Genomic DNA, 20,885 nt, shown 5'->3' on the forward strand with positions numbered 1-20,885 from the left:
GTTGACTACTCTTACTTTTCCCCATGTTAATAGAAATATTTTAGTACCTCTGCACAAACAGCTTGGTGAAGAGTACTATAAATATTTTTTTGTTACAGTTACAATTTCCTTTTTAAGAGAGTACATATTCCTCTAAAAAAATCTGCAAAGATGCTTCTCAATTTTCACTGGCTAGCACCTTTTTGGGGGTGTTTCCCAGTTGGAGGATACTGGCTACACTTGAAGAAGTTCTGTTGGTGTAACCTGTTGGCCACTTATTGCAGCCAGTGCTACTTTTATGTTTGTCACACACTGTAGTATTTTTTGACTCTTCAAACACAGGGAAGAAAAAGCATGGATTGTGAAGAACCTTGTTGCAGCTCCTTTGTACCCAAAGATTATAAGGTACAATTTAGTTCCTGGCACTATTACAGCTGGAGGGACATCTGTAGTTCTTAGAAGGAAGAATTCTTTGGATCATGTCAGTTTTAAGTAGACTGTTCAGAGAGTTTTATCTTTTTAAGCAATTTGATACCCTTAATTTCTTCTTTTACTGTAGCCAAAAACAGCACTGTGCTTGTTCTCAAAATCTGAAATGTACAGGGAGCTGTCTTAACATTCTGACATTCGTGCTTGTTGCAAAAGAAAACTCAGGCAAAAGAACCCTTTGGTCTAGATTCTGAGGCTGAAGTTTCAGAGCTTGGCTATAACCCAAGGGAGGGATTCTGGTCTGTTTAGAATGGTGAGGTGTAGAAACCAACACACTGCTTACAGGAGGTGTTTGCATGAAAATGAGCCCAAGAGAAATAAATAACCTTTTGGGAAATAGTGCCTGAAGAAACATGAGCATCACTTGTGCTCAGTCTTGTGGAAAGGTGTGACTTGGCTTCTGTGGATGACATTACAGCACTAGCAGTATTTTCCTAGTGTTTGTCTCCAAAAGAAGAAAAAGAAAATTTGTTTTTCTTTTACATTTGAAGTCTTAAGTCAAAAAGTAAGATACAGACAGCTCTGATGTGATGGGAGATGGAAATCTAAAGCCAGGACTACTGTCAGTGACTCCTGGCAGACCTCCTTAGGATCATGAGACTCCGGGGGATTTTTTTGCAGGTCAGGTGTCATTCATCAATACGTAAATTGAGTTTGCCTAAAAATTCCCCACCTGTGTGCCAGAGGACGTTACAGACGTAAATACTGTGTTTAGTCCACAATTTAAATTCTGATCTTTTCTACTGGTTATAAATTGTTTCTATGGATTTTCATGATGTTTCAAGTAATTCTCCTTTTAAATTATGATCTAAATTATCATCTCTATAATATTTAATAATTTACTTCAATTTAATCAATATTATAAAGTAAGAAAGTGTTCTTCAGCGTCACCTAGTATAATTAAGGAGGCCAAGTTCAACTGACTCATATTTTAAGTCTGCATAGCAGAATGCAACATGAAATTTAGATCTCACCTGATGAAATTGTTGAATGTAATTAGCTTTGCAACTTTCATCCAGCTTGCCCCACCTCTAATGCTGCTAAAAACTGTCAGATAAAACCTTCATAAAACCTTTATAATGTTTCACTTGTAACACAGCAACAGGGTGTGCCTGATATCTTTATGTCACTTGAATTGGTCCCAAGACAAAGATTATTCCTTCCTATTACTGCTGTCATTAAAGAGTAGAAAAATTTTTTTTAACCCTTCAACATTTGAAAGTAATTTAGGAATACAGCATAATTTTGCTTGAAATTCAGTTTATAGCAAACTTGGAATTTAGAAATTGTTGCCACAGGTTCACTTCAAATTTTGAAATAGACCATCTGGAAATAAAAAAGGGGAATGCATTTAAATAACCCCTCCACAGAGTATTTTAGTAAGAAGTGGATTTTTATTTATTTTATTTTTATTTTATTTTTATTTCAACCATCTCGGTGACCTTTAGTCACCATAAGAAAGAGAGATGGGGAAAGCAAGAGAGGCTCTTGCAACACAGGAAACCATCCGTCAGTTGGTGGCTGCTCAGACCTGTCACCTGGCGCTGCAGGGGCAGCTGCTGCAAAGGCACAAGGTGTGACATCAGGCACTAGGCCAGCATTCACCCACCCCGTTTTTCCAAATACCACACAGAGCTGGCAAACACAAACCCGACATGTCTGACAGTGACGGCTTTTAGATCTAACCACCTCTCCTTTGCCAGTGATGAATAGGAGTAGGTCCGGAAAATACCATCTTTGCTAATTCCTTCACTCAATTGTGACACCATTTGGTGTGTGCCTGCAGACATCATTAAGCTTCTGAACAAATCTTTAGTACTGCTGTAAGGCATTTCTTTTATGAGCTTGTGCACAAGAGCTAAACCTTTACTACACTGTATTGGTGTTTGTTTTTCCTTCTATGAATGAGCAACTTTGTAATACATTATGTAGTACATAATTACAATTTGTATTCTTGCTAGTGAAGATCACCAAAAAGAACTACTGAAACTGTTTTTAATTATCAGTTTCCTTTAAAGAAAAAGCATAACATCACATTCTTGTAGTGTTGGTCAACAAAAATTAAAGTGGGATAGAGAAGAAAATGAAAAGCTTCTAGTCACTATCAGAGAAAAAATTTAATCTAAATTTTAACTGGAAAGGCCAAGATTAAATGTAGCTCCCATGAAAAAGACTAACCACGTTTTTATAAATTGCATAATGGTCTGCATATCTATGGAAGTACTAGACTTCCTGGACAATAGCTCAGCACCACTGCAATGGTCAGATAGTAGAGGCATGATAATGTACTTGTGTTGAGGTAATGGCTATGGAGTTACAGCTCTTCCTTTACTGCCTGCAAGTGTAAAATCACTGCATCATCCCACCTAGTTTGGACATGAGATGTTGCACATTTACAGACCCTGCCAACTCACTTTATTCCTGGCTGTTGTGATGTCCATTCAGAGATGAAGATCTCTTTTTTTCTTCCAAAGTAGTGCAATACATCCTCATCCATCACCATCTTTTCTAAGAAAAATGATGTTACAAGTTAAAAAACCCCAACAAACTGCAAAAGCAAACAGAAATTGTGTGCCTTGTGGCACTACATTCCTTAAAGACTTCTGAAGAACTTGTAGGAACAAGAGCCATTGATCAGATTCCTCCTCCTGCCCAAGACAATGTAAGAAAATAAAATTGCACCTGTGTTTTACAAATTATATTTGAGTCCCAAGGGGATGAAAAGGACTACTAGCTAACCTGAAATGCAAAAATCTCACTCTTCTTATGTCTCATACACAGATGGATTCATACAGAACTTGGGCTCTTAAAAGCTTCAGCAGAGTTCTCCTATCCCATTAAATTTTCACCTGAAAGTAAAGGCATTGCTGCTGAAGTCTTTTTTCTTTTACTGCTTCCTAGTCACATTAAGTAAGCTGAGGTGACCATAAATGCTTTGGTGGGCAGACTGTGTTCAGTGCACTGAAATGGTGCCCAGTAAACTGGATTATGGGATTTTAGCAAGCTGACAGTGAATCAACAATGGAACATTCTCCTCAAATGTCTCTCTGTCAGAGGTGGCAGGAAGAAAAGTTGAAATTCATACCATTTTAGAAATGAAAAGATCTTTAGCCTCTAAATTCCTTAGTTCAAGTTCTGGACTTTATTACCAACTAATTTTTTTTGTATGAAATTATTAGCATATCTACAACGTACAGAATAACCAGAAAGAGGTGAGAGTGGCCAAGTAACAGCATCAGGACAAAACACTGTTATTTCTGCAACTACCTCCTATCAGATAGCAGAGACAAGGCTTATTCATGTCTTCAAGAATGAGATTAATATGCAGAACAATCTCAAAATCTTTCCAAAAGCCTAGGGGCTGACATCTGCACAGTATTTTCTATTTTGGAGGCTTGCCAGCTGAAGTAAACATCTTGTCTATTCAGGAGGAAGAAGAGTGAGATGCCTGCCCAGACATCTGTCATTGTACCACTTCCTCTTACCAAGTTTTCTGGAATTAAGCATTGGGCAGCTGGACTAGTTACTTTGTACAGAATACCAGATAGACTTCATATTCTTCTATCATCTTTCTGAAAAACAAAGAAAGTGCTGACTGAAACAAGGACACATCCTTACAGCCATGGTAAGTGGCAAGAGGGATAATCTTCCCTGCTTGGGTCCCTGTTTTTTCCCTACTTTGGGAGAAGTAACATGCAGTGGGGACAGATCTGCCTCCATAATGAGAAGGTTACACAGCTCCTCTCATCACACCATCATGGAAGTGTGAGCTCTGGCAGGTTACCTGTCAAAAACAGTCTCTTTAATCACGTCTTGCCTGAACTAGAAGACTGAGCTACCACAAAGAAATATTTCCATCACACATAGCACAATGAGCGTGCACTTCATGTAAATTTTTATGGCCTGAACCCTTGCCTCATTTCATTATGCTGTTTAGAAGCCTACAGCAACCAGATAAACCACATCTAAGGCTTGAAAAACTAGAGAGAGAACACATGAACTAAGCAGGGGGAAAGGGAAAACATCTGTTTTTTCACATTTGTCACATTCCCAGCAGGAGGAAAGTTAAAACCAAGCAAAATAAAAACAGCTGCAAGTTCCATTTTAATAGAACTATCTAGGACAGTGACCTGTGAAGAGAATGGGGTGAGCACACAGAGCCTGGACACCCTGAACAGCACACATGAGATTCACATGCCAGCTGGCAGCTCTGCAGAGGCTTTACTTGCAGCCACAGTGTGACGAGTGGCAGGACATTCATTGAAACAGCTTTGTCAAAGATGCTATAAACCCTGTTCCAGGACAGTCTTCAAGGTGTTTATCACCATAAACTGCTAGGAAAATTATAACCTCAGTCTTGCTCTTCATTCTGATCTTAGTGTAGTTAGTATGTTCCACATGTTGTCATTACCGCTTCTCATACAGTGACTGCTACTGCAGCCTTCAATTTCTACACTATGTTCCCTCCTTCAAAAACAGAGCAGCACATGCTCCTGGATAACTGTGTTGGTTCACCCACCATAAGTGGTCTAGGTTGAATTAAATTAACTTTGCATCCTTCAAGTTCTTAATGTTTCCTGCCTTCTCACAGCTCAGAAGTTAGTTTCATTTCACTCTAAATTTAACAAGACCATTTGCTCCAACTGTGTTATTCTCCTTATGTCACAAACAGCTGTTTCAACCTGGTTAGAAGAAATTTTCATACACAAAATGCAGATTCTTCTTAGAATGGCATGACCTTTAAAAAATATTAGTGAATCTTATAATAACATACCACTTCCAGAAATAATGACTCTATAAAGATTGCAAATTTAGGAGTTTTGGCAAGCGCAAAAGGAGACTGGATCACGCCTTAATTTAAGAGTAAGAAATCAAAATACTTTCTTTAAGACTTTGAGAGACATCCTATGTGCCTTTTGAACACCAGGTATTAATGGGAACATAATGCAAATCTCAGGATGCATCCCTTATTTCCCTGGATGATTCAGAAATACCTCTGCACTCAATTTCAACCTTTTTTTCAACTGGAAAGATGAACAGCAGCTGCTGCTCATTTCATAAAATTCATGTCCTACGGCAGATTATCACACAGATGCTTCAGACTTCCAGCTGACAGACCCTAAGGACAAAGGTTAGCAGAGATTATTTATTAATCTCTGGTTTTATTCCCTCTCCTGTCTCCAGCCACTCCCTTGACACAATTCTGTCTCATTATTTTGTACAGTCCATAACCTTATATGGTAAATACTTTTGTCTCAGGGCAAGTCTAAAGATTATGCTAGGTAATTGCTTCTAGTCTTCCCTTTTCAGTTTGCTTAACTTTTCCTGTAATATTAACATTTATAGACACATATGAAACAGGGCACTAAGAATTAAAGGGTTTAACCACAGCAGTGATCAATTTTGCAGCCTGAAATTTAAGATAAAAAGCACAGGAATTTCTTCTAAAAGTATTCAGTTTAGGAGGAAAAACGTCTTCCTCAGCTATGTTTCTTCTCAAAACTGCTAAGCAAAGTATACTGCATGGGCCCCATTACCTATTCAAAAGAATCTCTCAAGGTTTGCAACTAGACCTCTCAATTGGTGAAAATAAATAAATTACAATATCCTCACCCCAATAAGTTATTTTGATAAATTCACACAGTATTTTAGTTATAGAAAGTTTCAGGTTTTCTGTTTGCGTTCCTAGAGCAGCCTGACAGTAAGACAGGACAAACTCCTGAAACAGATGCTGTCCTTGAAAAAATGGGCACTTGTTCTTTTTCCTATCAAACCCCTCTCAGGGGCTTTTGGGAGTGCAGTGATGACTGTACAGGTTTGCCTCATTTCCTCTCATGGTAGCTGGAAGGCTTGGATTGTAACAGAGACCAAGTAGCAGCCTGCCTCTTCCACGCAGAAAACAAGTGGGGCCTTCAGGGAGCACATGCTGTTTTCTTGCTTGGGGTGATTGGTAACGTCACAGTGCAGTGATGTATGCTTAGAAAAACAAGTCTTTGTACATAACTTGCATTGCCCAATATTATGTTGTAAATATTTCAAAAGAAAGATGGGGGGTTTTGAGGTAGTGCTTTTGGCAGCACTTTTTGTTTTCATGAACAAGTTGGAAGTGTCAATAGCCATCATGAGATGAGGTTCTGTTCTGCAAGTCATCTCCCATCTTACCTGGTTACTTTTCTGTATTCACTTTTTATTTCTTATCATGCACACAAAAAGAGATGGTGATGGTTCTAGTTAAGGCTAAAAATACATGAAAAATTGTTTGAGTATGTGGTTTAACCCCAGCTGGCAACTGAGCCCCACACAGCCATTCACTCACTTTCCTCAGTACATGAGCTTGTCTGGAACTTTCTCAGAAAGTATAATGGAGATAAAATAGTGTAGTCACCAAGTGAAATCCTTGCTTCAGTGCTACTACTACTCAGACAGATTGATTGAATGTTGCAGAAAAATTACTCTCCTACTAACTCTTTCTTGTGCCTTATTTACATTTCAGATTTTCTGCAAACCTTCGTGAGAAGGCTGACTGGCTCCATTTTACATGCTTAATTTGTGTTAAGATTTATGTTATTTGATTCAGTCTTGACCAGCAGAAGTGTTGACTTTAAAAGTACAAAATGAGGACTCACACCTATATGTTTCAATAGTCAAAAGAAGTCTGAGATCATAACAACATTGTTGTCATTCATCTTCCTCTGCATCAACTGAACTGTAGAAGTCCCTCCTGACTTAGGTGAACTAACAGCCTTACTACAGGCTGAACAAGGTGTACCAGTGTGAGGCAGGGCTTTCATAAAGCACTTTGAAGGTAATTCTATCTTCTAGCAAGTTTTGTTAGTGATTTGATTCCTGCACCTTGGTAATGCTGGCCTTGGCAATCAAAAAAGGCTGTCAGGTATTAGCAATCTTCACCATCTATGGATATTGCTAGGTAGGACTGCAGAAATAAGCGTTTGGGTTTAAATTTGGTGGGTAAAAGGGTGACCCAATTTGGAAGGCTGCTGATGAATGCAAGAAACAAGCCAAATCCCAAACCTGAAACGGGAAACCTTTAAAACTGGGGCTGGGAGCAATATTTGTGCACCAGAGTGAAGCCTTCTCTCCTGCTGTAATTCCAAGTCTGGGTGGCTTGCAGATACTGCTCCCACCTTTTAAGGCTACATGGCTTTTAACACATTCTGTTGTTAGAGACCCAAATCTTACCAGATTAAGCTGGGAGTATGAATGCTCTCAAAGCTGAACTTTTTGCCTGTTTAAAGTGACACAGCTCTATAGTTGATCCCTCCTTGAAGGACTTTTTTTTTTAAGTACACCCTGTTGAATTTGATGACTTCTTAATCTTAACTGTTAGCTGGAATCTTCACAACTTAATTATCCAGATATAACAGAAACTGAGATGTTAATAATAAACTCAGAAATCTGCTGCTTAACCAGCTGTCTTGTTAATTATGATAACAACAGACTGGCAATTGCTTTGATTAACACACCCTGGGTTTGGTTTGCCTTTTCAAGCCCCAATCACTGTCCATACAGATTCAGTTCTGCTGTACTCTCTCCCTTTCCAAGCATGCAGAGGAGCACACCAGGTCCTCTGGAGAGGCTGCTGTGTAGCACAGGACAAGGATTCTGCCTCAGAACATCCCTGTGTACTTTAATCTTCACAGCTCCTTACCTGTGTAACTGGTAAGGAACTCTCTATGCTGCCTCATTCTGAGTAAATTGCTCCTTGAAATAGGAAGTGCTGGTTTTTTTCATGCGCTGAGGTGCAATAAAAGGCCAACTCCCCACCCATTCTGAACATAATCTTCCTTTGACTCTATCTTATAAAAAGCTGAGGTTGTGCTGGGGGAGAGCAAGACGCACCTTCAGCGTGCTCGGAAACGTCTCGTTGGAAGGATGAAGCTCTGGGCAATTTGTGGTTTTTTGTTTCTCTGTCTTTTGTGCCTCAATGTCTTTTCTGCAGAAGGTAAAGTATAATAGTCTTCTACCACAGCTTTCTCTTTTCCTCTCTTTCCTTTTTTTATATAAAATGCTTCTTTGCTATGTTGATTTTAATTAAAGGAAACAAACAGAAACAAACAATGAAAAGGAGGATTGAACTTAGAAAAGGTCTTAGACTGCAGAATGTGGTAGCATATCAGTGCTTTGGTTTGTACAGTAGTGTTTCCTCTGCTATAGCCTGTTGCACAGCATGATTAACTTTTACCTTAATCTGTATTCTGAATTCTGCTCTTCTGAAAATACTTCCTATTATATTTTCCCAGTAGATAACTAACCATCCACCAATGTAAAAATAGTATAATTTTGTCAGTAGTGGGAAATGTGTTAATGGAAAAAGCTTCTACCCATATGAAATAAGGGAACATGAATCAGTGAGGTTAACAGAGTATATAATAACTTCTTTATAGAACAGTGAAACTGTTCTTTGGTAATGCTTCTGATCTTCAATCAGTCTAAACTTTGTTTTCCTTTTTTTTTTTTTTTTTTTTTTTTGGTAGGGTTTTTCTTACCGCTGATAATCCACACTTCATCTGCAGTATCTTGAGGCACTTAGTTACCATTTTGCAGTATTCAAAATTCACGGAGCAATTAAAATCCTGAGAACAGAGGATTTTCCATCTGTCTATAGCCACATCTCTGCAGATGTCATTGTGCATTTGCAGAAGGACTGTTCAGTAGCATTTTTAAATTGAGAGGTGCAATCTAGAGTTACCTGTGCAGACTTGAGGTTTGATATTGTGAATCTCTGAGACTCACCATGATTTTTACAATGTGTATTTTATAGCAGATGTGAAGAGTAAATGTGAGATAAATAAGTTAAGTGTCCAAAGGCCAAGAACAGTAGACTTGCCATGCTTGATATTTTCTAGAAACCTTCTAAGAATTGCTTTATGTGTAAATATGAGTATAGAGAAACATGTGAAAGCTGTTTTTCTAATTGGTTAAGTCAGCTGCCCAGTTTTATCATTTCCTGGTGTCTGTGCTGGTAGAGCTATTTGCCAGAGCAGTGGTAGCTGAAGCCCTTCTGCTCTCTTTGCCTTTTTTGCTTCTTTTTATTCAGGTTTTTCCATAACCCTTGAGAAAAACTTTAGGAACAGTGCAAGGGCAGTTGAAGACTTTCTAAAGTGTCTTCAGGAACATAAAGGAAACCTGCCCAGGGAGGACAGGAGATGGCCATATCAATAAAACCCAAATGAATACCTGCTGTTCCCATAGTAGCATTTCCTTCCTGTTGATGTACATGACTCACGCTTTCATGAGTCAGAAGGTGGGGAGGAAACGTGCAAAGGACACTGTTCCTTATCTGTAAGCACTGATGTCGAAGCAAAAGTGTCTGGGTGTGCAATAAATGTACTTGGCATGTTAAACCATTCTTCTGTTACATCAGAACTAAATTATGGTGGTAAGATAACTCAGGTTCCATCACCAGCCTTGGCTGTAAAGTGTGCCTCAGTGATTTCCAGAAACATTGACCATATATTAGATTTTGTTGATGAGAAATCATCTGTCTCTGTCCTTTCTGCTCCCCCCCCCCCCCAACTCCAGAGTAAACCATTTTTTCCCCCTTTATTGTGACCAGCACTGTGGTCAACTGCAGTCAGCAGCGCACTTATTTGGGTGTGGTGGGATGGAATATTTCAGTGGCTTTGCCCATCCAAAGCAGTTTATTCTACACTCCGGTGCATCTGGACACTGAGATGCTCTTTTTTCCTGTTGGTAATTTTTTCTATTTTCATAAAGTGGTGTAATTGAGTTGCCTGCCAGTGTGACATTTTGAAGGATAAAGAAATCTTTACAATGTGTATCTGATGCATCTATGAGTAACGACAGAAAAGAGCAAATAAGTTCCTGTTCCACACTAGGGACAAAGCTGTGCAGAGATCTAAAAATCAGTCATGATAATCCTTTGTTTTACAGATCCCTCTACACAAGGATTTCAGTGGTAAATACAGTAAGGAAAATGTCTGTGAAGTCTGACACGTTTATTGTATGTGGACAGTTATTTGCATTACCCGTCTCCACTGATAATGTATTACTTTTCACCCTTAGGTCAGAAGATGAGAAGACGCTGCTGTTCAAAATCATCCAAAGTCAACAAAAATCCACATAAAGGTAAAAAGGTTTACAGTTTCATTATATAAATTAGGTAATCATAAGAGAGAAATCACAGCACTCTGTTTTTTTCCATCTGCAAACTTCACATAATTTTCCATACAGGTAAATATTAGCTTCATTGGATCACTGAGAACTTGTTCTCTTTTTTTTTAGGAAACTTACTGAGTGTTTGGATTGGGAAGAAATAAGATTAGAACATATTAGAACCCATTTAATGCCCATAGTATAAAACAATCAAGAGAAATATGATCAAGTCTGAGTGTCAGTGTCCCTCATTGATAAGAACAGAAGTGAAATACAATCCTGGCTTTGCCCTGCTATATTCCATCACCATTCATCTATGGCTGCATTCATCTTTATGTTTTGAGAGATCAACCAAAGTGTGGTTCTGTAAATTCCCAAAAATCCAATTTTTGAACCCACAGCCTTCACCAGGAACGTGAATTAGCTGAGACTGAATTTGTTCTAAATAGGTGCATCTAAAGACCATGCAAGTAAAAGTACATAATATCTATGGTTTCAGTGAGGCCCCAGTGGAAAAAAAGCCAAACCATTAACAAGTCTAGGATAAAAGGATTAGTATGCTCTTTAGAATCTTAGTATCTTAAATCTTAATGTTTTTCATTTCAAGATAATGTCTAGCTGATAACTTCTGTTAAACTCTAAAGAATTAGATCTAAAATAGTTTACTTCCTATTTCTAATCTTTTAATCATAAAAGCACTAATTTGAAGTTCTGAACAAATTCATTCTAGCTGATAAAATATCTTAAATGCTTGATTACTTTTCATATTTAGATAGCTTAGATGATCTAAAAATCTTTGTGTTACTCTACAGTTTTCCTTTAACTGGAGTCTTTCCTTCCTGCCCAGTCTCCCAGGGCTGAATCATGGGCTCTGTTTTATAGGCAGAGTTCCATTGGTACCAGGAGCAGTGAACAAATTGCAGAATTATTATGGGTCAGAGGTTTATAGCTGTCTGGGGCTCCTCATTTAATCAGCAGGTGTAGTAGGAACTGGGGACTTGAGCAATAGCAGGTTCCCAGCTGGCCCACAAGGCCTGGGGGGATGTGCAATGCCAGAGGCACAGATGTGGCTTCTGTCACTCCTGGCCTGAGCTGGATTGCATCTGCTGCTCCCTGCCTGATCCAGTGCCCTTTCCACATTACTGAGACTTCATGTGGTCAGCACAGCTCTTACTATTCAATCTGAGTACTTTCTATCTGACAAAATCGGGCGTATTTCAAACTTTTTTATGCAACATTTCAAGCTTTTTTACATGAAAACTCTCTGCTAAAAGTGCTTGCAAAGAAAATGTTCCTTTGAAAGCAGACCGCTGTTTCCTGGACATGAAGTCCAGTGATGCTGGTCTCACAGAGCAATGGAAGGTATCGTGCTGAGGGGCAGAAAGGAGTTCAAAGGAAGCACTCCAGTAAAATCTGTAAATTCACCACAGAGATCTCCTACAGAGGGAATCTGAAATGCTTTCCTCTGCTGCAAACACAGTAATACTTTAGGATCTTTGCTTGTCCCATTACACTCTGCCCTGGTTCTCAGAGCATTCCAACATGCTTACTGTAATCATCTCCTGTCTTTACCTGAAGCCAAACCTTTTATAGGTCAGGGATTGTTGTTTATTTGCTTCTGTATAAGGTGCATCTTTTTGCTGCAAATGACTTCCTCATATCTGCTTGTATCAAAATGCTTGATATGAATTGGTTTCTACTCTTATTGAGAGGCAACTGTAAAAGCTTGGGCCTAATGCAGCAACTGCCCAAAGCTGAATTCTTCTGTTTTAATGTGTGGTTCTTGACTGGAATTGTACGATGTTGGCTTTGTTTTGTATTGTTGCTATGAGATTTCTGGGTAACTTGTGCTGTCTTTTTAGGGGGATATTACTTGCTTTATAGTCTGCAGGCAAAGCACAGGGACTGTTTTTCAGCCTTGCTCTGCACTGTTCTTTGTGCTGGGCAATTGCCATGGGCAAGCTGCAAAGCCACTGGCAGACCAGCTCAGTGTGGCTTGAGGAGAGGGTTGTGTATAACCATATATAACCACACTGGCTGCTTCTCTTGAAGCAAAACCACTGATTTCCTACAATGTTGTCATTCCATCAGAAACAATTGCTGTCCCAGAAAGCAAATGCTTCAAGCCAATGTCAGTCTATGGCTTCTGACCAGGAAACAGGGAGAATGTGATGATAGTAAGGGGAAGACACTGTTTAATGTGTCAATTGCAGAATTCAAGCTCTAGACAGACAGTAGCACCATCCTGTGTCTATGAAGACCTTCACCTAACTATGGAAACTTCCAGCAGCAGCAAACTTGCAGTGATTGAGCATCCTCACTAGGGAAAATAGGCTGCTGAGAGTCAGTGACCTCCAGCAACCTAATGAAAAGAAAGAAAAAATTGCCATCACATCCCTGTTTATTTTCAGATTGCTGCTAATCTAAGCCTTCCCACACAAACATGGCTGAATTTCAGATATTAAAATTAAATCCCAATTAAACAAATCTCTCAATTTTCTCTGTTTTTCATGTTTGTTTTACAGCTATAGGTTTTAAAGGTACTCCAGTGGAAGCAAGGAAACCGTGCAAGCCTTGTCGTCCGCGAGACCATGGAGTGTTTTCTGGACCACTTCCACAGCTGAAATAAGCAGACTGAGAGGAGGGGGAAAAGCATCTGCCGACATGCACAACCAACAGTGCTTCACTATCCTGAAGACCCTCCTTCCAAGTGCTAGTAATCCACTTGGAAGTAAATTTCTACAAATGATAAAAATCTCATCATATACAAAGGGCTGAGAAACTAGATAAGCATGTTATTAAAATAATGGTGATGAGCCAGATTCAAGTAAGCTTTTCAATATGTCTTCTGAGGGGGCTAAATCTGACTTTAAAATCAAAGTGGCCTGGTTTTAACTTCCTTAAGAGTGTCATCAGGTGGTTATTGAAGAGCATACTGGAAAGATATTAAACCTAATCAGATTTCATCTGTTCCTCTAAAGCCAGAAGGCAGCTGTTCTTTCAAGACAGCAGAGTTGTGTGATCACCTCAATAAACAAAGCTTACTGGAGCATGAAATAAATGCTAAGAATAATACCAAAGGGCTGAATAACAGAGAAACTGAAGCACCCGCTGATACTTTAGCTGTGTATCTTCTGTCCTTTTCTAACTGTCCTCTGCATTGCTGCTATTTCTCTGCCTGGGGGAGAGTCCTTAAAACTGAATTACTTGCTTGTTCATAAATTCAGTTCTCCTTCTAGTGAATATGAGGAGGAGTAGAAACCTTTGCTGCTGGGTAAATTGCAGATTGCAAATAGTAATTTTTCTGTCAGTACTCATAGTACTACTCTTTCTCTTAACATAATTGTCAGTATGATAGAAATGGTTTCGGTGCCCTTCACAATTTGGGGGAGTTGAATGGGAACAGTCAGAGGTCTGTTGTAACTCACACAGGCAAATGCAATTCCAAAAGGTCAGGTTTATGGGCACTTGCTCAGGGTCTGCTCTTACTGAGAATGTTTCTATTGTACTGAGCAATTGAACCTATTTCTGGCTCTTTTGTGTGCTTGCTATTACTTTATTTTCCTATTGGTTTTCAGAGTAGGTAGATCTGACACTCAGCTTCCTATTTTTGAATGCCTGACCATACATAGCATTTTTTTATATCAAGGATAAAGCAACTGCCAGTCTTCCTTGCAAGACCTCTGAATCAGGAGGTTGGTGAAGGAACTGTGTTTCATTGCTTGGTTGCTGGTGAGGGGGCCAACATATTTTATCTCTATTGTTTTGTGGAGCTTGCAGAAAGAATCTGTAGAATATAAATGACAACTAAATGTAAAAGCCATTTTTGGTATTGTTTGCAGCAGGATTTTTCTCTGTAAAATATGGCCAAGTGTTTACAGCTCTGTATAGAGTTTCACTAACAGGTCTGAAGATTCTGTTCTCTAATATGAGTTTAGCCCTTTTCTTTTACATCTGAAAAATGCTCCAAGATTTTCCTCTTTGCCTTACACCCTCCAAACAGCATGCTCCAAACTCTCCAACCCTCCTCTAAGCAAAATGTTCCCTCTTATAAGAAAATCAGAAGCCCCAGAGACCATTAACACAATTCTTACAGAAATACTCTGTGCAGGCACACGGTTTGTGGTGACTGGGAGTGGGGCTGTGGCAGAGCCTCATCCCCAGTGGGCACAGCTGTGAGCAGCAGGGGAGCAGCACTGACAGCAATGAGCCAGGGAGTGCCCAGGGGCACTGACCCACCACCAAAGGGAGCAGAGGGCACACAGGTGCAATGCATCAGCGGGAGGGGATAAAAGGCTGGGATAAAGAACCAGAGGGGCAGATGCTTGCAGCTTTCTGAAGTGGAGTGGTGTTACTGTGTGTGGGCAGACACCTGAGGCCTTCTGCTGTGGTAAGGTGTTCCTGCGTGTGGGTGAATGCCTAAAGCCTTCTGAAATTGTATGGTGGCTGTCTTGACTGCAGCATGTGCTGTGACAACTCTGGATCTCTGGAGAGATCCCAGCATATAATTTAATGTACTTTAGTATTTTTACTCACTAAGTTTCCCAGGCTGGCCTCAATCCCTGGTTGGGGGCTATTCCAGCTAAAGATGTTGCTTGTCTGAAGTCCTGGCCTTGGCTGGGCAGAACATCCAAATAATTTCAGCATGGATTGTGACTGCTGCCCAAATGCTTTGTTGCTTCATATAGAGGTATCAGAATGTTGTTTATTCTCTTGAAAGTAATTCCTCAGCAGAGTTTGACTCTTATGTACCAGGCCATTTCCCCATGTGGTACAACAGAGCTACCATCTGATCATGGTTTCACTTACAGGCATCTGTTCTTCCTCTTTATTTTCCTTTCACTTCTACATGTATTTGTCTGGCATTACCAAAGAGAAACATATTTGCTCAGTGGCTTTTCAAAATACACAAGCTGTATGCTTATATAAAGTAAATTTATCTTGTCCAAGCTGACAAATGTATTTTTTGTGTCTTGTGTTTTTGTGTGCAGTCGGCTGTCAAGCAAGAAAATTGCACAGCCCTTAAGTTGCAATAAAGATGTTTCTGAAGTGCCTGACAGAACAGATGTTGAATCCTGGTCTGACCTTGTCAATTAAGTGAGCCATGTGTCTCCTCACTTTGTTTACAACTTAATACCACCAGCTAACACCAAATCAGTCTGTTTTATTTGGCATTATGACTGTGAATTGTCAGGAGCACAGAAGAAATGATCTCTCCTGACAGGGACTGTTGGTTCAGAGAAAAGTTCTGGGATCTCTTTTTTTAAGTGGGTAGTAGGAAAAATAAGAATATGGTTTTTTGTACAAAATGTTATCCCAAAAGGTGTAATGGGGGCTCTTGATGTTGGCTCTTCAGCTCTCCTGACTGGCTCACAACTGATGCAAGAGCCCAGGTATCCTCAAGGAATTCAGGATTTTGTCTCTAGACAAGTTCTGCTTATCTAAAGTGTGGACTACAGGGGCTACTTCTTGTGATCCTATTTGCCAAGGAAAACTGCACTCCTCCATGAATAGTCTCATCTCAAACAATAAACTCAGCTGGAATATAAAAGCAGAAGGATATTTCCTGTGTAGATACATGGCTAACTCTTGCCAAAACTGAGTAGAAGACTCATTGGTGGCTTCAGTGTTCATTGGATCAAGTCTGAGGATCTGGTGCCTGATTCTGTTTGGTCCAAAGTTATCACTAACTAGTTTTAGGAAAATGTTGTCACATTGTGGAGGCAGGTCAGATGCATGTGCACTTTTTACCAAAAGCTTTTTCTGAGGAGAATTTATCCAAAGCTTATCTCTTTTGTCCCTCTTGCATATTGAGGGGAAAACCCACTTAGACAGTCTTCTTTACTTCAGTTGTCATTAGATATAAGCAGCTAATTGCTGTTGGGGAGCAAGGAGAGCTCCCTAATGGCAGGAGCAAGGATGTTGGTTCCAATCCACATGTGCCTGTGGTTCCCAGTAGCCTTCAGTATTAAAACACAGCAGCCACTGGATAATCTATGCTTTTGAACATAAAACTGTTCCATTATGCTTTGTCTTCTCATCTTAGAGCAAGGCTTTCAGAACAGAAGGAATTCCCAGGAATTATTCCTGTTTTCAGTGTCTCAGTATTGGATCTCTGCTAGAAGAGTTCAGGATGTGGATTTGTTCACGTTGTCATTCAACCTTTGTGCCAACATCTGTTCGTGTGTTTCAGATGTACTGACTGGGAATGTCTTTAAGTGTGAGGGATTTAAGCCCATGTTTCCAGGCTGATGCTCCACAAGGGAGCTAAGGACAGATTTCCTATAGGATAAGCACCTTACAATGCCATCTGGTCAGCTCTGAACACGTTATCAGAGAAATCAGGTCACTGTGTGCCTGTCAGCAATCCTCACGTGAACGTGACTGGTCTGGCTTCTGCAGCCTCACAGCCACAACAACCTCAGCTGATTTGTGGAATAAGGAATTTACAATTAAAATTGTAAAGCAGGTATATTTTATTCCAGCAGGAATAATGTTGCAGGTGTATTTTAGTCCAGCTGGCATGCATGGGGGATATTTCCACCAAAGACAGGTGTACCTGGTCAGATTTTGGGTTTAAATACACATTGAATCCCCTAAGCTCACACCTCCCTGCCCAGAGTCTTTGGTGGCTGTGGGTGGGCATCTTTGATGAAGTAACATTATCTTCCTCAATGTTCACTGCTTGACCCTTTCTTCTGGGCAGGTGCAGTGGAGATTTGGCTTTCTCTCATGTCAGTTTGTCCTGGCCAAAACCAGGAGCATGGTTCTTGCTGGCTCCTTAAGCAAAAGGTTCTGCTTTATGGATTTCAACAATGCCTGAGTCTTGCTTTAGTAAGTTTGCTTATCTTTATGGCCTTTACCTAGCAACTAAATTCTTATATGTTCTGTTACAAGTTGTCTCTACCTAGCAGGTTACATTTCTGTAACAAACTGTGTTCTGTACTTTTGCAAATTTGTTAAATAGGCTATATATATTTCTGTTTTCCTCCACCCACCAAAGTACATTATATGCTTCTAAAATTCTGAATTTTCATATACATGTATGTTTCCCATATCACAGTTCTCCCAAGAAGCTCTCGCACCAGGCCCGGTTTTTCCCAGACACTCAGGCTGTATCTGGGATGTTCCTCTAAGAGCTGATTGCTCCCAGCTGCTCATACAGCACAGGCACTCAGGGCTGATGATCTGCACCTGGTCTAGGAGGCATTGGAGCCCCAGCATTCAAAGGTTCCACCACACAAAAAGCTTGTTTGTTAACTGCCCACCAGGCACCTGTACATGTAGGCACACAGTTTGTGGTGATTGAAGTGGGGCTGTGGGAGCCCAGTGGGCACAGCTGTGAGCAGCATTGACAGCAATGAGCCGTGGAGTGCCCAGGGGCACTGACCTACCACACAGGGAACAGAGGGCACACAGGGGCAGGGCATCAACATGAAGGTGTAAAAGGTTGGGCTAAAAAGCAAGAAAGGCAATGCTTGAAGCCTTTTGAAGCGGTGTGGTGTTACTGTGTATGGGTTGAAGCTTTCCGAAATGGTGTGGTGTTACTCTCTGTGTTGTGGCCATCTCACCTGCAACGTCTGCTGCAACACAGAATCATTTAACTGCATTGCTGTGCACTCCATTTGTGATGGGTGGTGGTCACAGCAATGGCTGCATCCTGGCTAAAGGAACTCTGAGTGCAAAAGCCAAACTGCAACAGGGTTTCCCCTCAAGCTCCTGACAAGCAAAGTGCTGCTTTGATCAGTGAAGAAGAGTGCTTTTCTGCTGGGTTTTGTCATGTTTGGTCTTCAACACTGATGCCAACCTCATGGGGCCAAAAGACATATTCCTCAGGCATCCTTTGGGGTTTGCCTGGTCTCTGAAAAGCAAATCACTGTAGCACATGCTTCAAATTGTCTCCCAAAACTGAGGTGCACTGGAAAATGCTGTCTTTGCTAGGTAGGTCCTCCACACAGAGCTTCCTGTTTGCATTGTCCCAGAACCCTGTGTGTCCCAGTCAGTGCCAGTTGTGTGGGCTGTTCACTGAGCAATGTTAAAACCTATTTCCATCACAGATTTCTCCCCAAGGGATCAATATGCCTGTATAGGAAGATGTTTTCATCAGGAAAAAAAAAAAAAAGAAGTGTGAAGAAGTCCATCTGTTTATGAATGCTATCAGAGAAACAGTGAGGTGGTTAAAAACAAGGCTCTGTATGAGCTGAGATAATGCAGCAGTGTCTTCAAGTCCTTCTTTAAAGCAGTCTTTTTGACTCTGTGGCTTTCCAGTTGTTAACTTCCGTTCCTTGGGAAACCATAAATGATGGCAATTGTCACTAAGCTCTTATCTTGATGTTGTTTGAGTGTACCAAGGTTAAACAATTCAGCATTTTCCTTTTGCTTAGTTAAATATGTACCAATACTGCTGCTTTATTCTGCACACATCTTCAGGAGCGCGGTTGATGAAAAGAGAGAAAGCACTCTGTGTGTCTTGACCTTAACCTCATAAGTTCCACCTTTGATAATCTTTGAAAGGAACTCCTCTTAAATTTCCATTAAAGTCAGGACTCAGCAGTTTTTAAAACAGATTCTTGAGTCTGAGCAGTAAAGTCAATCTACTCTTCATAATTCTATTATAAAATGTACTTTGCACTTTTTCCTGTCTTTTGAACAGAATTTCTATTTCCTTCCTCAACATTCTTTCCATGCTTTCTTTTGTTCCTAAACATGTCAAGTTTTCCTCCTTGTCAGTTCTCATTGATAGAAAATTAATATTTTGCCTCTTGGCACAATGATCCCTCACCCTTTCTTTGTCTATGTGGGATCTCAAAGAAATTCTGTGGTCTGAATTTCCACAGGTGCTGAACTCCATTAATTTGTCTCCATTAAATTCCAGTCTGTTCATGAGACTGACTGGAGTGTATATTTTCAAAAAATATGTTGTAAAATGGGGCTGCATTGCCATTTTTGCTTTCAGACACTAATTTTGTGCCAGGGACACTTACAGGATTTGAACATCTCTGTTTCAAGGCCCCGTGTAATCATCTTAGAGCCACAGAATGAGAAGGGATTTTTCTGTCATTTAATTTGTATTTCAGCATTCTTTGGACTGTGTAATCTTAGTTAGCAGATGTGAAAGTCTTTTCCCAGATATTTTATTCATTCTTCAACTTAACACCTATTGTTGAGATTCTTGCTATGTAGTTCACTTGATTTATCTTATTGATAGATTGTTAAAAAAAAAGGCAGTTAATTAGAGCATTTTGAGATAAAGTACTAGAAATTGTGGGAGGAGATGGTGAGAGCACAGTGGTCACAGGTGGAACTAGTAGGAATGAGGAGACAATCTTTGGGCTCTCACCAGGTTAAACTATTTGATTTGAGAACGGTAGAGATTTGATTGATTTGACTGTAGAGATTTCTTCAGGCAAAGAGTAGATTGTTGATGGAAAATATAAGTGAGAATAGAGCAATAGTCCCATGTGGTTTGGAGGTAAATTACTTCAAAGCTGAGTATTTAATATTCTTGTAATAGAAAATTTGTTGACACACATCTTGTTTTCTAGGTTAAGGACAAGCACTGCTTTGGTATAAGGCTGCCTGGATGCTCAGGTTTCCTCTGGACACAGCAATCCAAGGCAAAGGCTGGTGGATGCCCTGGCCAGTGGGATCTCCATACCCTAACAAGGCAAGTACCTGGTCACTTAGTCCAGTGTGAGAGTTGCTGACTTGTGGGATCCTCTTTTGAGAATGGTTTAATGTACATCTCTGCATTGCCAAGAGAGATCACAGGAAGAGCCACCTGCAGTCACAGTGTCATACATTTATTTATTTACCTGAGTAAAATGCAGGGGCTGCATTTCATCCCTGTGGCCAAAGTGCTGATGTGGCTCAGAGCTGATCTCTAGTGAGGGCTTTGGTTCGCCTGCAGTCATTGCATTCGTGCCATTCCAGCACTGAACAGCTGAGTCTGGTCACACATGGCAGTGAAAGGAGCATGTTTCATTTTCATACATCCCCTGCTTCAGCAAGTCCTGTTACAGTCTGGTAAGCAGGACATCCACACAGGGATGCCCAGGGCATGCACACCAGCCAGGAGATTTATGGGGAGAACACGAGTGCTTCTTTGCTCTGCCCAAACAAGTCTCGTTATTTTTCTCAGCCACACTGAGTAAACTATAAAATCTTGATTTATTCATTATTCACACCCCAACTCTGAGTTATATGTATAATTTTTAGAGGCAAAACAATGAACAATACTAGTTCTTTCATAAATAACTTGGACTGCCTGTCTGCTGCTA

The 20,885-nt window shown here is 40.2% G+C and overlaps 1 protein-coding gene and 1 long non-coding RNA gene across 7 annotated transcripts in view; both read left to right on the forward strand.

Moving 5' to 3' along the window:
- Positions 1 to 7,974: 7,974 nt before the first annotated feature.
- LOC135449899 (uncharacterized) lies at positions 7,975 to 13,743 on the forward strand. The gene is made up of 3 exons (XR_010440886.1): positions 7,975 to 8,148; positions 10,516 to 10,578; positions 13,131 to 13,743. It is a non-coding gene; the product is annotated as an uncharacterized LOC135449899 (long non-coding RNA).
- Positions 13,744 to 14,399: 656 nt separating this feature from the next.
- Positions 14,400 to 20,885, forward strand: part of CDHR1 (cadherin related family member 1) — a 57,751-nt gene continuing 51,265 nt past the window's right edge. For 3 of the 6 annotated variants that reach the window (XM_064717195.1, XM_064717200.1, XM_064717201.1), the window contains exons 1-2: positions 14,400 to 14,995; positions 20,151 to 20,272. The gene's annotated coding sequence lies outside the window, so the exon portion shown is untranslated. Of the gene's footprint in view, positions 15,296 to 17,240; positions 17,440 to 20,150; positions 20,273 to 20,885 lie in introns of those variants that run through there. The other 3 variants (XM_064717197.1, XM_064717198.1, XM_064717196.1) reach the window with 3 other exon arrangements.

The sequence above is a fragment of the Zonotrichia leucophrys genome, chromosome 6 (genome assembly GCF_028769735.1).
Source record: "Zonotrichia leucophrys gambelii isolate GWCS_2022_RI chromosome 6, RI_Zleu_2.0, whole genome shotgun sequence".
In the NCBI taxonomy this organism is placed as follows: Eukaryota; Metazoa; Chordata; class Aves; order Passeriformes; family Passerellidae; genus Zonotrichia; species Zonotrichia leucophrys.